The 16,248-nt window shown below is 47.2% G+C and overlaps 1 long non-coding RNA gene across 1 annotated transcript in view; it reads right to left on the reverse strand.

Annotated features, from left to right (window-relative positions):
* The window catches only part of LOC144771450 (uncharacterized), a 55,003-nt gene continuing 38,755 nt past the window's right edge, over positions 1–16,248 (reverse strand). The window contains exon 3 of the long non-coding RNA XR_013599283.1: positions 1–76. This is a non-coding gene — a long non-coding RNA (uncharacterized LOC144771450). The remainder of the gene's footprint in view (positions 77–16,248) is intronic.

Raw genomic sequence — 16,248 nt, forward strand, 5'->3', positions numbered from 1 at the left:
GTATCAGATAGCTTTCCAGTATTGCCATGTTTTCTTTAATACTCTTCATCTTATTATAAGTTCAGGAATCTCCTCTCTGTGGATACAAAAATACCTGTAATGTCGTAAACTATAAGCAGCAAAGTGTCTGAAGAAATGTTTAAAAAAAAAATCTAACACTTGAATACATTTTAGCCACCGGTAATTACTCTAGGTTGCAATGCAGGACATCTTTTTAGCTCACTGTGCCACTATCCACAATAATCATTCTTATGGAAATCGGCATTCATTGATCATGCTGCAAGAAAATAAGAACAGGCCAATTTGGGGAGAGGAGAGAGAGGTCAGAGAGGTCAACCTCGAAGCTGGGGAACCATGTTCGAGTCTCGGCAACAACGCTCAACATCCTGCGATTCTGGGCAAATCACTTAATCTCCCCGTGCCTAACAAAAATGAACACGTCCATCTGTAACGAAACTGCTGCTCATGTAAAGCGCTCAGATAACGGATATCTTCGGGTCTAGTTTGTGCTATATAACATCCTAAAAAACATTTTAAACAAATATGTACCAGAGTCCACCTTCATTTGAATAGTAACATATGCAACACCACATAATGGTGTTGACCTCGCCCTTGGTCAGTGAGTTGTGGCTTAAGTCCTATGCCACAGCAAGACAATTGATTAATACATTTCACTTTATCATGTTCGTAGCTTAGGAAATAATAATGTTACAATGAAAATAAAAACACAACAGAATCATTTTCAGGACAAAAAACTAATCCTAGAGGGAAAATGAGAATAGGGTAGCATGTCAAAGTGTATGAGGTCTGTACAATCACTGACAAAAAGAGCGGCCAAGCAATGTCTATATGATCCCAAAGCGTGATTAGAGGGGCTGCCACATTTCAGTGTATTACTGCTTCTTGCTGCATGCATAGAGATTGGTCATGTGTTCAATAATGGCGGGTTTATTAGGTTCTACACAAACAGTTTAGAGGGAGGGCAGTTCTTAGTGTTTGCAACCTTACCATAAGTAATTAAGTTCTTTTAAAACTGTCCACAATCTCAAACAAAATGCTGTCAACCATATTGGGTGCCATTAGATTTCGATGCGATACATATGATGCACAGATCAATCAGGAAGAAACCAAATCTGCTAATCAGTTCCAAGTAAGATGTGTAAGACTAACTGAAGCTGACTTGAACAAGACTTATGCATGTTTTTTTTTTCCAAGTTCCAAAAATGTTTATTACAAGTTAATAATCAAATTCAAATAAACCCTCAGCACCATGCTTAAAAGATACAGAGTGACAACAGGGATCCCCAGATGTCAAAAGAAATTAGGGTGACTTAGTATCAAACAGACAAGCGGTTTTGAGATGGATATACAGAACAATTCTCTGATGCTGAGAGAATAATCTATCGTTCTCTGATGCTCAGAGAATAATTTAAAGTTCTCTATCCTATAAATTAGTAATCTAAAATTCAGACTCCAGAGAATGGTTTGGGGAAAAAATGGTTCTAGCAATAAAGGAAACTCCATAAAGCAAGTCAGGTCAGGACAAAAGAAATCAAAATAGCAAAGGGTTAACAACTCTGAAGCTCTGCCACGATTCTCTTATGGGTCAAGTGTAAGTGTTAGTCTGAGCCACACTCAAAACTTTATTCATGAATGTATATTCATCACATATGCATACAGTGTTAGGCAACAAACATGCAATACATCACGCTTTTTAATTTACTCCCAGTACGCAAATGGGGGGCAGAATCTCATTCCGTAGGCCATTTCCATACCGATTTATGCACAATATCAGAGTCCTCGGTTATTATCAGGACATGTCCCCATACCCACCCTCACCCTCCCCAACTATCCCTCCCCCACCCATCCTACCCAGGTGTCTAAATTCTCCTAACTGTTCAGCCTTAGCTCCCCGGCGCTGACCACTCTCTGTCCGGAATATACAATAGAAGCTCTTCTAACCACCTCCGTCCCGCCTCAATGTCCAATATACACAGCAGTATTCCCCCCGGTGTGGTACTGAAAATTCTGGACCCATGTCATAAACATCGTCGTATCATGACGATTTTGATATCAGCAGACCGAGAATGGCTAGTATACTAGCACAAGCATTTTCGTCATATTTGAGTGACGATTTCACCCTGAAACCAGAGATTCCGTCCTGAACCCTCGGGTTCCATTTTGTGAACGGCAGCCATTTTGTGATTGCCCTCACATAGGCCGGTGACTAAGGCCAAAAACGAGTCTGAAGGACACGTACACCTTTGCTGACTCCTGCACGACCTGGGCAAGCTGACTCCACTGCCCAAGGCCAAACCTGTTCGGTCAGTTCCTCTCCCAGTGGCCGATCGAGATAGTATCAAGGCACAACATGCCATAAACCTTTCATCGCACACAAACCACGCCTAATCTTACATACACCTGTCTCTGTTCCTTACTTTATGACCTGCTTTACGAGGAGGAGGTGCCCGAATTTATTAGGGGTCTGTCGATATCTGATGAAAATGTTGGGCCTTGCCGGATGATTTATTTTGGGTTGGAAAAACTGAAAATAAGCTTGTCATCATGATTCTGCTTTTTCTTTGTAGTGAAAATATGTGAATGGTCAACTGTAAAATAAGGAATGTTTGCCTGAAGCATATTATTTTGTATAAAAAGAGAAGGCTGGCTTTGTAAGATTGAGCAGTCTCCTGAGAATATACACTGTGTTGTACTTCTAGGATACCTGTTACTGGCTGCAGCCAATAAATACGATCTTTGACTTCACCAAGAAGACTCTGTGTTTCTGTAGTCTGAAACAGGAAGGACTCAAAGTCATAAGGTGTGTCCCTGGCACCACTGGGTTCTGAAAAACCCAGTACTTCACCGGGGCGCAGCACGCTCAATTGTCCTGGGACAGTGGCTGATCCATACTGTCTAACTCTAGTAGCATGACCTCCCAATCCTGTGCCATGGGGGTTTTCCGCCTCCCGCCTTCCTCCTCCTTTCTAAGGGCAACACATTCTGCTCTGCCCCATCTCACCACGTCCACCCGCCATGTCTCCACCCTGGGCGCTCTCGGGGACTTCCACTGCAGTGTAATCTTCCTGATCGCTAAGAGGAGGGCTAGATCCACAAATCGCAATTTGGGTTTTAACGGTTTGGGGCGAGGGATGGCTCCCACTAACCCGGAGCAAGCAGAAGGACACGCCGGCACTGAAACTACTTGTAATACTCACTCGAGGGTACAAATAAACCACGAATCTTGGTGTACAGCTGTTTTTATCGGGTTAACAAATAGAAGGAAACGCTGGCCCAGAAACACTTTACGATATCAAGACAGGACGATTGCGAACATCCCACTACGAATACCTGGATAAGAAGTTACGAACAGAAAACACCAGGCCTACAAATATTTTGATCCACATGAATAGTTGAGGATATTACGACATCTTAACCCGGTGAAGAGACTAAGTTATACGTTACAGCATCCTTCTTAGGGTAAATCAATTTGAAGGATGCATAATTCAAGAAATTCAGAATAAATGCGAGGTACAATCACAGAAGCCCCAAATCCATAGATGCACTATATTCAATGTCCCCTGGAAATTTGGAGTGTTAATCTGAAAGAGGTCCTGAAGAAGGTGGCTTTGTGCCGCCGAAACGCGCGTCGACCAGGTGCGGGGTCTTAGACTTAGTTCTGAGACCTATAAATGCTGGCAGAGTACCTCTGCCATCTATGATTCAGGTTCCCCCCCTCAGGTGGTGTGGTGATGAATGTAGTAGAGTGTGTATGTGTCAGAATGTTGTGAGACTGTTCTCAACCAGGGGTATATTGATTTGGATGTAGTGCATAACAATATATATTTTTTCTGTATATAGTCATGTATTGCATGTATTTATTCTTATTTTCCTTGTTCAAATTTAAAAAAAATGTTTACACTTTTAAAAAAAACTTTTCTGGGGAAAAAAAATAGTAACTTTTTACTTGTGAAAAAATAAGGAGAGATATTCCTATACAAAAGAGTAATGACAACTTAGAGAAAATGAAATAAAAATCATACTTTTTGAATGAAATAAAAAAGAATATTTGTACTTTTGTCACCAATATCGTGTGATTAATATAGCCCTATACGACTATTAAAGGCCCGCTGAATCGTTAAAGGCCCGAGCCGAAGGCGAGGGACTTTAACGAGACAGCGGGACTTTAATAGCCGGTGTAGCCCTGCTACGAAGGGCTATAAGGCTATTAGAACATTCTGCCACTAGAGGGCAGAATGTTCTAACAAATTAAACAAAGGGTTCTCGAAGCTCGAGGGGATATAAATCCCCCTCGAGCTTCGAGAAGCCTTTGAAGAACATTGGAATGTTGCTCTGCGGGCCTTTACCTGCCCGTAGAAGCAGGGAGCACTCCATTGTCTTCAATGGAGCTCCCAACATTCCAATGTTTTAATTAGTAATATATTTGTGATAAAAGTTGTGTGGCCATTGAGGGAAATTTATTTTGTTTTTTGTGATATTCCTTTCCCCTCTTTTCCCTGGCCTGATTGAATTTTGAGGGGGTCCCATCATACTTGCTGCCTGCACTTGCCCGGTCAGCATGACAGTACCAGACTGCATGCAGGCTCTGCAATGGCAGACCTTAGACACATTTTACAAGGCTGCTCCTGTGGGTGGCACAACCAGTGCTGCAGGCCCACCCGCAGCATTTGGATTACATGCCCTGGCACACACAGTGTACAAGACTAGGGTCTGACAAGTAAACCAAAATAGCCAAACATGGAACCACTGATTCATACATCAATTTACAATAGGGAGCACTTGCACTGTGACACTGGATAGCAATGGCACGGTGCCCAAAGCATCTAACACCAGCAAAAACACATGAGGCAACAGCAAAAATGGAAGGGAGACCCACACCAATTGTGCCAGGTCTAACACGTGTCTCCTCCAGCTGAAAAGTGGGGAGAACTACCCTAACTCCTGGGAGTTCTCTTCACTAAGGCGGAAAAATCTGAACAGTCCATCAGCGTTGGCGTGTTCTGTACCAGGGCGGTGTTCCACCATGAAGTCCATACCCTGTAGGGAGCTGGACCACCTCCACAGCTTTGGATTCTCACCTCTCATCTGCATCAACCATCTGAGGGGTCTGTGGTCTGTCTGAACCCGGAAGTGAGTCCCAAACAGGTATGGTCTCAACTTCTTCAGTGCCCAGACCATAGCAAGTGCCTCATGCTCAATAGCACTCCACCTCTGTTCCTGTGGAAGTAACCTTCTACTGATAAAGGCTACAGGTTGATCTAGGCCCTCCTCATTCATCTGTGACAAAACAGTCTCCACACCATGCTCTAAAACGTCTGTCTGGACAATGAACTCTCTTGAGAAGTTGGGTGCCAGGAGCACGGGTGCCGTGCACATGGCAGCTTTCAGGGCCTCAAAGGCTTTCTGACAGGTGTCAGTCCAAATCACTTTCTTGGGCTGCTTCTTGGAAGTCAGCTCTGTCAAGGGTGCAACCATGTTGCCACACCCCTTGACAAACCTCCTGTAATACCCTGTGAGTCCTAAAAAGGCCCTCACCTCTGTCTTGGGTTTGGGTGGCTCCCAAGCCAGGATGGTTTCAATCTTGGGTTGTAGTGGCGCCACCTGGCCGCTCCCAACTTGGTGTCCCAAGTACACCACAGAACTCTGCCCGATCTGGCACTTGCTCGCCTTGATCGTGAGGCCTGCCTTCCACAGTGCCATCAACACTTCCCAGAGGTTGCGCAGATGTTACTCCTAACTGACACTGAACACTGCGATGTCCTCCAGGTAGGCGGCACTGAACTCATCCAGTCCAACCAACACCTGGTTGACCAACCTCTGAAAGATGGCAGGGGCATTCTTCATCCCAAAGAGCATAACACGGAACTGGAAAGGCCCGTCTGGTGAGGAGAATGCAGACCTCTCCTTTGCACCATCAGTCAAGGCGATCTGCCAGTACCCAGACGTAAAGTCAAACGTGCTGAGGTACCGTGCAGCCCCTAGCCGATCAATGAGGTCATCAGCTCTGGGGATGGGGTGCGTGTCAGTCTTCGTGACTGAATTGAGCCCTCGGTAGTCCACACAGAACCGGAGTTCGGGTGTGGCACCCTGCGCTGCGGCCTTCTGAACCAAGACCACTGGGCTGGTCCTCGGACTGCTTGAGGACTCAATCACCCCAAGCGCAAGCATCTTTGAGACCTCCTCTTTGATGCAAGCCCTCACCCTGTCAGTTACTCTGTAAGACTTGTGCTTCACAGGTAAGCTGTCGCCTGTATCCACTTCATGGATGCACAAATCTGTGACACCAGGAACCAGGGAGAACAGTAAGAAAACTGTTCCAGCAACTGGCGGCAGTCATTCTGTTGCCCAGGGGTCAGGGTGGAAGAGAGGTTAACACCATCCACTGACCCATCTTGCTCTGAGGCTGACAGGAGGTCTGGAAGAGGCTCAGTCTCCTCCTCCATCCCAGCATCTGTTGCTAAGAGCATGCCCACTTCAGACCTCTCTAAGTGGGGCTTAAGGAGGTTGACAGGTAGGACCCACAAGGGGTTCCTAGGAGACCGCAAGTCCACCAAGTAGGTAACTGGACTCTTGCGTTCCACAATCTCAAAAGGTCCGGTCCACTTATCTTGGAGCGCACAGGGCTCCACTGGGGCCATGACTCACACCTTCTGTCCAGGTTGAAGCTCTACCAGAGTGGCATTCTGGTCATACCAGTGCTTCATCTCCCCCTATCTGGCCTCCAGATTCGCCTGAGCGAGTTCACTGAAGCGCCTGGACTGGTTCCTGAAGGCCAGCATATAGCTATATAAATCCTGGGGAGGTTTCCTGGGATATTGCTCCCAGCCTTCTTTAACGAGACTCAGAGGTCCTCTGACCGGGTGTCCATAGAGAAGCTCAAAGGGACTGAACCCTAGAGATTTCTGTGGCACCTCCCGGTATGCAAACAGTAGGCATGGTAAGAGGACGTCCCACTTATGCCTCATGGGTTCCTCAAGACCCATTATCATGCCTTTCAGGGTCCAGTTGAACCTTTTAACCAGCACATTTCCTTGGGGGTGGTAAGGAGTGGTGAACTTGTAGGTTACCCCACACTCCTGCCACAGGGACTTCATATATTTGGAAGTGAAGTTGGTCCCCCGGTCAGACACTACCTCTCGAGGGAATCCCACTCTGGAGAAAATTCCCATCAGTGCTCGTCCCACCACGGGGGCCGTCACTGTCCTCAGAAATATGGCTTCCGGGTACCGGGTGGCATGGTCCACCAAGACCAGGATGTACCTGTTGCCCATGGCTGTCTTGGGGTCCAGTGGCCCCACAATGTCAATCCCCACCCACTCAAAGGGGGTACTGACCACAGGGAATGGCTGGAGAGGAGCCTTGTGCTTCCTCCCACTCTTTCCACTTGCCTGGCAAGTCTGACAAGTCCTGCAATGAGTATCAGAACTCTTGCGCATTTGGGGCCAATGAAAGTGGGTGTCAAGCCTTTCAAAGGTCTTGTCCTGCCCCAAATGTCCTGCTAATGGCTCATCATGAGCCAGCCCCAGTAGGAAGGCTCTGAACTTCTGGGGTACCACCAGCACACGGGCTGACCCAGGTTCAGCAACCTTAGGTTCACTATACAGGAGACCATTCTCCCAGTAGATCCAATGTGATTCTGACTAATCACCTGCTGCCTGGCTTACCGCCTGTTGCCGCAAGCCCTCAAGAGAAGGGCACTCTCTCTGCTCCTTGCAAAAGTCTTCCCCGGAGGGACCTCCTTCTTGCTGCCAATGGGTCAGCTCAGGCAGGTCTCCCAGTTCAGCTAACTGCTCCCCAGTAGGCTCCAGGGCATCCCCTTCAGGGTCTACCTTCTCCTGGGCCGTGGGAACTTCAGGTGCCGGTTTCCCACGCCCCGCCACTTTTCTCTTTGGCAGGTTCCTGGGCCTCCCTCTCAGGCTCCAGGTCCTCTTGAGAACCCCTACTGGCTGACATTGACCGGGTGGTCACTCACGCCCAGTCAGGCAGTCCAACCATCCTCAAGTTAGTTGTCTTCTCTATCTTTTCCCAAGGGGAGCTCTCCGAGTCATTTCCTAACAAACAGTCAACAGCCATGGTGGGCCTCACAGCCACCTGAAGAGTACCAGAGACCCCCCTCCACTCAAAGGGAACCTGAGCCATTGGACAAGGACTCTCTGTGTTGTCGGTGTTAACAACTCGTTAAAATGCATGAGGGACAATCTGCTCTTGAGACACGAGGTGACACCTGACAGCTGTCACACTGGCTCCTGTATCTCTAAGAGCCTCCACCTTTTGGCCATTGACGGTCACTCGCTGCCCATATTTCTTAGTGTTCCTGGGCAGCTGAGCCTCTGAGACCATCTCACTGTCTCCTAAAGAGACTAGGGTCATCTGTGCGGGACCCCACCCACCTTGGACATCAATCTTCTCCCCCAAGGCTACACTAGCCATCTGCCGGGGCGGAGCACCAGTGGGTGCTTGTTTACCAAACAGGCGGCACCTGGTATCACTCCCCTTATGACCCAGATCACCACACTTGTAACACTTCAGGGGCCCCTGGGGAACAGGACTACCTGTGCCCCTTGCTTTCTCTCAGGGGGAGGCTAGGATCCTTTCACGGGGTTCCCTCTGGGACTACTTAGGGGCCCTTTGTGGAATTCCTTCTGTTTACACTTGTCCCCCCCACTCTTCTGCTGGGGGCCCTGCCCACCTTTGGCTGAGTCTCCCATGTGACCCTTGTGGACCCGTGTACTCACCCAGCGGTCCGCCTCCTCAGCAAGCTTGCTAGGGTTAGTCAGCTTGCTATCTATCAGATGCTGGCGCAGCCCTGGAAAACAATTATCAGACAAGTGCTCCCATGCAGTTAAATCAAAGAGACCTTGAAAATCATTAACCTTGCTGCCCTTTACCCAACCATCCAATGCTCTGCAAAAGAAAGTGACATATTCAACCCAAGTATTGTTTTCTAACTTTTTGCATTTCCTGAACCTCTGCCTATAGAGCTCAGGTGCCAAACCATATCTAGACATCAATGAATCTTTCATGTGGCTGTATGAATTGTGGACTTCAGAAGGCAAGTCTAACAATGTATCCCGCCCCCCACTAAGGAACCTTCCCCAAAACCCCGCTCCCCAATCTCTCTCAGGGACCCGGTGGGAAGACATGGCTACCTCATAGGCTCTGAACCACTGACCAATATCATTTTTGTAAAACTCTTTCACCACATCCTTGGGAATATACACTTTATTTTCTGTGTGTACTGATGGCACGCTGCCTCCAGAGGGAGTACTTTCCAAACTTTTAGCTTTTAACTCCAACTCCCTCAAAAGTTTTTCATGCTCCAACTGCATTTTCTTTTCCTCAAGATCTAATCTCCTATTTTCTATTTCTAGTTGCCTATTCACCTTGAACTTGGTCAATCGCATTTCATGCCTCCTTGATCTCTCTCTGTCCTCCAACTCCTCTGGAGACAGACATATGCTACCTGCAGGCTGAAAGTGGTTTCCTTCCTCCGGAGCCCAATGGCCCTTCCTGTTGTACTTCTGCATTATCATCCTCCTCAATCACAGGAGTTTTCCTTGCTTCTACCCAGGCCCTCAGCCCTTGTAGAACTCTTTCTTCACTTTAAATCCAGAATCGGAAACATTGAATTTCTTGCAAAAGTACTACATCAGCGTTATTTTTTAGCTTCCTAGCTTCTCTTCTTCCCATTCAAGATCAGGAGGGACTATGGATTCTGCTCTCTCTACTGAGTTAGGCATCTTTCAAAAATAGGCAATCCAAAAATTCAAAAAAGAATCTACCAAAAAGTATGTGGTATCGTTATGGTCTGCACTCACTAGGTATATATAAATTTCTTTATTCGGCTTTTCGCAGAGGAAAACCATAAAAGGAACATTAAAAAGTAGAATTTACATATTTGCACAGAAATACAAATTACAAAAATAGGTTCCAAAGAAATTCATACGAAGACAATTTTATAAAATTAAAAGAAAAATATCAAAACATTTCAGTTCGTCGAGATAAAATTCCAAGGTGGTTTTTACAGGTTTTTCCTATGCTTCATAATACATTTTAAGAAATTAAGGACAATGTAACAGACGGATTCAGATTCCAGCATTTGGAGGCGAAGAAATGCAGGCCGACATTGTCTAAGACCCCAACGCCTCAGTATTGGTATTAGCCAGATTTTCCTGTGTGGGTGATGGAATTTACAAAACATGGTAACATGTATGTTAGACTGGTTAGATTCCCCATCACAAGGACATAAGGGAAGACTTGAGTCCCAGCTGTTATTCGCGGGGAAAGCAACCAGTCTAAAAAAAGTATCCAATCTGAATCTTGTCATCAACATTCTCTCATGTGTTGTGACCTGAAGGGTTAGATACGGCTGAATGCCGTAAGTTGTCTGAACCAGGTTCGCATGGAGAACCGAAGGTTTTGACGACTCGGAGATCAATCTCAATGTCTCTAAGTGACAGAGGGCTTGTTGCTTTAGAGCTCTCTTCGGGAGGTCAACAATGGACTCTGGTTGGAAATAATATTTCTCAAGGCCAAGATCTTTAAAGAAATTTCTAATGTAGCAGAGCCACTTTACTTTTGAGGACTGGTCAAGAGCCATTGTATCAGCTACAATTGACTGTGTCAGTGCATTTTTGACAGAAGTCCAAATGCGCCGCCACAGCATCAATGGTTGAATCTTGAGCAAATCCTCTAGGTAGGGAATTCCTAGTTCCAAGTCGGAGGCATAGGTTGAAGTGCCTTTCGGGGTGGCTAAAAGAAATCTTAGGAAAGTGTTTTCTGCTACCTGGAAGGCACAGGTATCCGTGTGTCCCCAGACTCCCGCTCCGTACAGGGCAATGGACTGGCACTTGGCACTATAGATTTTCAATAGCTCCACTGGTGCCCTCCTCCCCAATCTCTGGAAGAAGCTCATCAGTGCCGCCATGGATCTTCTGAACAAATGGCATCTTGTCTCTACTGCTGGCTTCCATGTCAGTCTTTCGTCTATCATAATTCCAAGGTATGGGTACTGGGCAGTTACCTCGAGTGTTTGATTGTCGAGATAGATGTCTTTTACTCCTTTTTTCCTAGTACCTGAAATCATGATAAACGTTTTTTTGACGTTGACTTGTAGATCCAGACCGCCCATAAAAGTCGTATATCTATTCAGAGAATTCTGAAGTTCGCGCGGTGTGCGCGCGAGGATGACTGCATCATCCGCATAGAGCAGAGCGGGAATCAGGCGCTGTTTTACACATGGGAGGTTCTTGGCCCCCCTCAACATCTCTGGCACCAGGCCATTGGTGTACAATGAGAAAAGAAAGGGGGCCAGGACACACCCTTGCCTGACTCCACGCTCTACTCCAAAAGATGCCGTCAGCTCTCCGTTCAGGCCAAAGCGCACTCTTGCCGAGGCTCTAGAGTAGAGTTCCCTCAGAAAATCTAAAAGGGGGGAATCCACTCCCATTTGCCTTAAGACCGTCCACAGTTTTGAATGCGAAACGCAATCAAAAGCTGCGGACAGGTCTACGTAGACCATATAGACCATATTCTTCTTTGCCTGTATATATTTACCCATAATCAAACTGAGGTTAAGGGCCTGCTCTACCGTTCCGAACCCCTCTCGAAAACCAAACTGGAGATCGGAGATAATGCCTCTCTCCTCACCCCATTGCTGAAGTCGCTCTAGGATTACTCTCCCGACAACCTTGCCGAGTGAGTCCAGCAATGAGATGGGGCGATAGCATTTCACATCCTGGCGATTCCCTTTTTTAAAAATGGGGACCATTATAGACTTAGTCCAGGAATTTAGCACTCCCACGTTTGCGGCGGCTGTACTCACTCTGGTTAGAATAGGGGCCCAGAGGTCCATGTTGTGTTTAAATAGGTCCACTGGGACCCCATCTGGGCCTCGGGCTTTCCCAGTTTTGCTTTTTTCCAAGGCCACTAATAAATCGGGTATGTCAAAAAGCAACGGAATTGGGTATTCTACTTTTGGAAGTATGTTAGCAGACCCACCTATGGTTGAAGTGTGTTTAAAAATATTAGTGAAGTGGGCCACCCATGTTTCCTCGTCTATGGCCACTTCAATCTTAGGACTATTATTATCAGTAAGATAGGGGATCTAACAGTTCGCCAAAAGGCCTCGCTATTTTTTGAGACGGCGCTCGTATGCAGGTCTTCCCAGAGTTTCTGTTTCAGTTCTTGGGTTCTTAGCTTGCGTTCCCTAGTGTATTGGCGCCTAAGGAGTTGGATCTGCCCCGCGTCTCTGGGTTTATTATGTAGGGCGAGTTTTAAGTTGGAAAGGGCTATGGAGCAGCTGTGATTGAACCACCCTTTTTTAGTAGGATTCTTGGGCATTGGTTTTGCAGTGAGTAGTCCCTTGATTTTCTCTAAAATTTGTCTAAAATTATTTAGGACTTCTTCGTGGTTTACCGAAAGATCCAAGCATTTAATTATATTGGGATAAGCCGCGTCAACCAGTTTTTTTGTGATTTCATTTGGATTGATTTTTCCCCATTTTATTGTGTAGCCATTCTGTTTTCCTAGCTCTAGCTTGTTCTGGGCAAGAGTTTTTGCTATTGCTATATTTTGGGGCTTATACTCGGTTAGATAGAGATCCATCCTCAGCGCAAAATGGTCACTCAGTGAGTTGACAATGACCTGGAAAGCTTTAGCTATATCTAGCAATCCAGGAGACAAGAAGATGTAATCGACTGTCGTTTGGTGACCTCTGCCCACATAGGTCGGATGGAGGGAGTTTTGATCCGGACTTGGACGGTTAGCTATTACAAGGTCCAAATCAGAGAGCAGATTGTTCATAGCATTCCCCACCTTGGTGTGTACAAAGTGCACTAATGGGGCCTCGAATTCATCCACTATCCCGCAGCAGTGTTATTTCACCTGTGGGCATGGATGCAGGTTGAAATCCCCTCCCCATAAAAGATGGGTTGCCCCGTGTCCATCCTTCAACTGGTAGAGTTGAGTTAATCTCTCCTGGACGTTACGCAAAAGAATCAGAAATTGATCTTCCTCTAAGTTGTTATAAGAGTTGACCAAAAGAATAGACTCCTTATTCGCAAAGAAAAGAGAGAGAATTTGACAATTTGGGTCGGAGTAGACAATGGACACTTTTAGATGGTTCAAGGTATTTGCAATGTACGTTATTAGCCCTCCTTTAGGCCTACATATTGAGCTACGCACGGCTGGGATAAAATACGTTTTATAGCCCAAGAGGTGAAGCTCTGTTGTGGACCATGTCTCTTGGAGACAAATTATTTTACATGGTTTCAAAAATTTCAGGGCCGTCCCGTCCTCGATCTTTGGGCGTAAGCCCGCCACATTCCAAAAGAGGGTGGGTATGGGCAACGTATCAGCTTTTAATGCAGCGGCTTCAATAGTTACCGGGGGAGTTCTTATTTTAGGGGTCGTTCTTATTTTTAGGGGTCAACTGTGGTGAATTAGAGTTAATAGATTCAGTTTCCATTGATGGTCAATCAACCATTTCAAGTCCGCTAAATCTATTACTCAACGGGATGTTATACCAAGAGTCCCAGCGGGGCGGTTCTCTATGTACCGTCCTCTGCGTATGCGGACCCCATTCTTCCCAACCTCCTCCCTGGTAACGTGATCCCACTAGATGCCAAGAGTTATCATACTCACGATAACGGGGGCCCCCATATTGTCTGGTGTTAGAAAAATTGACCTGACGGGGGGGTGGTGCAGCCCAGGAAGAGTCATGATCATGAAAAAGGCCATTAGGTTGTCTTAAGGGGTAAAAAAAAGAGAGTGGTTTAATACCTATACCTCCATTTGCATTCGTGTGGTCCCAGGAGCAGATATAATCTGCTACACGGGGGTCCTCAAACTTAATCACGATGCAGTCCCCTGGAATCGTTTTTCTACCTTTACCCACCCATGGTGTCCTACGTACTGTCAAGATCCTTCCATGCCAAGTTGGAGGCATGGGACGGTTAGTATGACGCCAGTGTTGTGCCTTGTTTTTCAAGGACCACATAGGTTCTGCATTGTGGTCCGCTAGCTCAGGGACACCAGTCATTACCACTACGTAAGGTGATGCGTCCGGTGGCAAATCAACAGGGAATCTAGCTTCCCCGGGTCCTCTAGAAACATTTCTATTAACTATTGGAACCGGAGGATTAGGGGCCAAAGTTTGGATCGCCTGAGTTTTAGATGTTGCTTTGTTTGTTGCCACTGTCTTCAATGCAGGTGTTGTTGTTGACAGGGCATTACCCTGTAACAGGGTCGTAGCTACATTGGTAGTTGGATTCAATGTGCTCTTAGTGTTCGTTGATATAGGTGTTACAGCCCGGGATACATTCTTATGAGTGATTGCAGGTTTCGAAAGGGTGTTTACAGGCTTCAGGGAAGGTTGCTTGTTATGATTGTTTCCTCCCATTTTTTGGGCCCCTGCCGGTTGGTTATGATGTGGGAGGTTAACAAGCTTGGATATCTGAGTCTCCAGCTGCGCTAACTTTTGTTATACTGGTTGCAGAAATAGTTTAAGAAGGTCAGCGATCTTGTTTAACAGCTGTGAATTATTACTATCTGTTGATCCCTTACTAGTAGATAGAAAAGTAGGCGATTCCAAATTAATGGGGGTAGGAATTTCATGAACAACATGATGGATCAACGCAGGAACTACTAGCTGTTCTACTCTAGGGGGTGGGTTCTGTGGGATACTAGAAGTATGATCTGTCACATCAGGGGTAGGGTTTTTCAGATCATTCTTTCTTTTACTTATTGCACCCTCCCTCCTCCCCCTTGCTTGGATTCTTTCCTGTGATGTCGTTTGTGGAAGGCTTTGGGGTAATAGCTCAGGTGTTCTTTCGAGATCTGAGCTTATCTGTGAATCTGAAAGCTGGGAAGCCGACAAATCCACGTTATTGGTCTGCCCTCACAAAGCACCCTCGGCCCTTCATTATTATTACCAGGTGCGGGTGTTCTAACGTCTGCCAAATTACCCATGAAGGATCTTTTGGCAAATGCTAAGTCCAAGAAAACCCTTTCCTCCATCAGTGATATACTTTGGTCTATGAATGTATTAGCCTTTGTAATAAAATCATCCATAGGACCTAGCAATTTACCCACGCTACCCGGGGCCTTAGTTTTATTTCCTCTAGTCAACACCATGTTACCTAAAAGGTGACAGAAAGGGAAATAAAATGAAAATCAAAGGGGGTGGCCCAGTCCAGTCTCTCCAGTCCTCGAACGGCCTCAAACGGCCTGCCCTTTGCCCGGGCGCCCAGGTCAGCTGGGAGGAGTCCGGGAAGAGGGAACAGGTGCGCGTGATGTGGTGAGCGCTAAGACCTGTGGGCCTCGCAGTCCCGGACTCGGTAATCCAGCGGCGGTTGTCTCAACACCACAGGAGTCACAGGCAGAGACGAAGTAACAGCACCAGAGGGGCTTCTTCACAGGTCACAAAGCGGCATAAGGGGCAGAGTCAAAGTAGCGACTGCGAGCGGCTCCCGCGGAGCGGGGGCCGCGAGTCGTAGATGTAGGCGCCCAGGTCAGCTGGGAGGAGTCCGGGAAGAGGGAACAGGTGCGCATGATGTGGTGAGCACTAAGACCTGTGGGCCTCGCAGTCCCGGACTCGGTAATCCAGCGGCGGTTGTCTCAACACCCCAGGAGTCACAGGCAGAGATGAAGTAACAGCACCAGAGGGGCTTCTTCACAGGTCACAAAGCGGCATAAGGGGCAGAGTCAAAGTAGCGACTGCGAGCGGCTCCCGCGGAGCGGGGGCCGCGGGTCGTAGATGTAGGCGCCCAGGTCAGCTGGGAGGAGTCCGGGAAGAGGGAACAGGTGCGCGTGATGTGGTGAGCGCTAAGACCTGTGGGCCTCGCAGTCCCGGACTCGGTAATCCAGCGGCGGTTGTCTCAACACCCCAGGAGTCACAGGCAGAGACGAAGTAACAGCACCAGAGGGGCTTTTTCACAGGTCACAAAGCAGCATAAGGGGCAGAGTCAAAGTAGCGACTGCGAGCGGCTCCCACGGAGCGGGGGCCGCGAGTCATAGATGTAGGCGCCCAGGTCAGCTGGGAGAAGTCCGGGAAGAGGGAACAGGTGCGCATGATGTGGTGAGCGCTAAGACCTGTGGGCCTCGCAGTCCCGGACTCGGTAATCCAGCGGCGGTTGTCTCAACACCCCAGGAGTCACAGGCAGAGATGAAGTAACAGCACCAGAGGGGCTTCTTCACAGGTCACAAAGCGGCATAAGGGGCAGAGTC

Source organism: Lissotriton helveticus, chromosome 8 (assembly GCF_964261635.1).
Source record: "Lissotriton helveticus chromosome 8, aLisHel1.1, whole genome shotgun sequence".
In the NCBI taxonomy this organism is placed as follows: domain Eukaryota; kingdom Metazoa; phylum Chordata; class Amphibia; order Caudata; family Salamandridae; genus Lissotriton; species Lissotriton helveticus.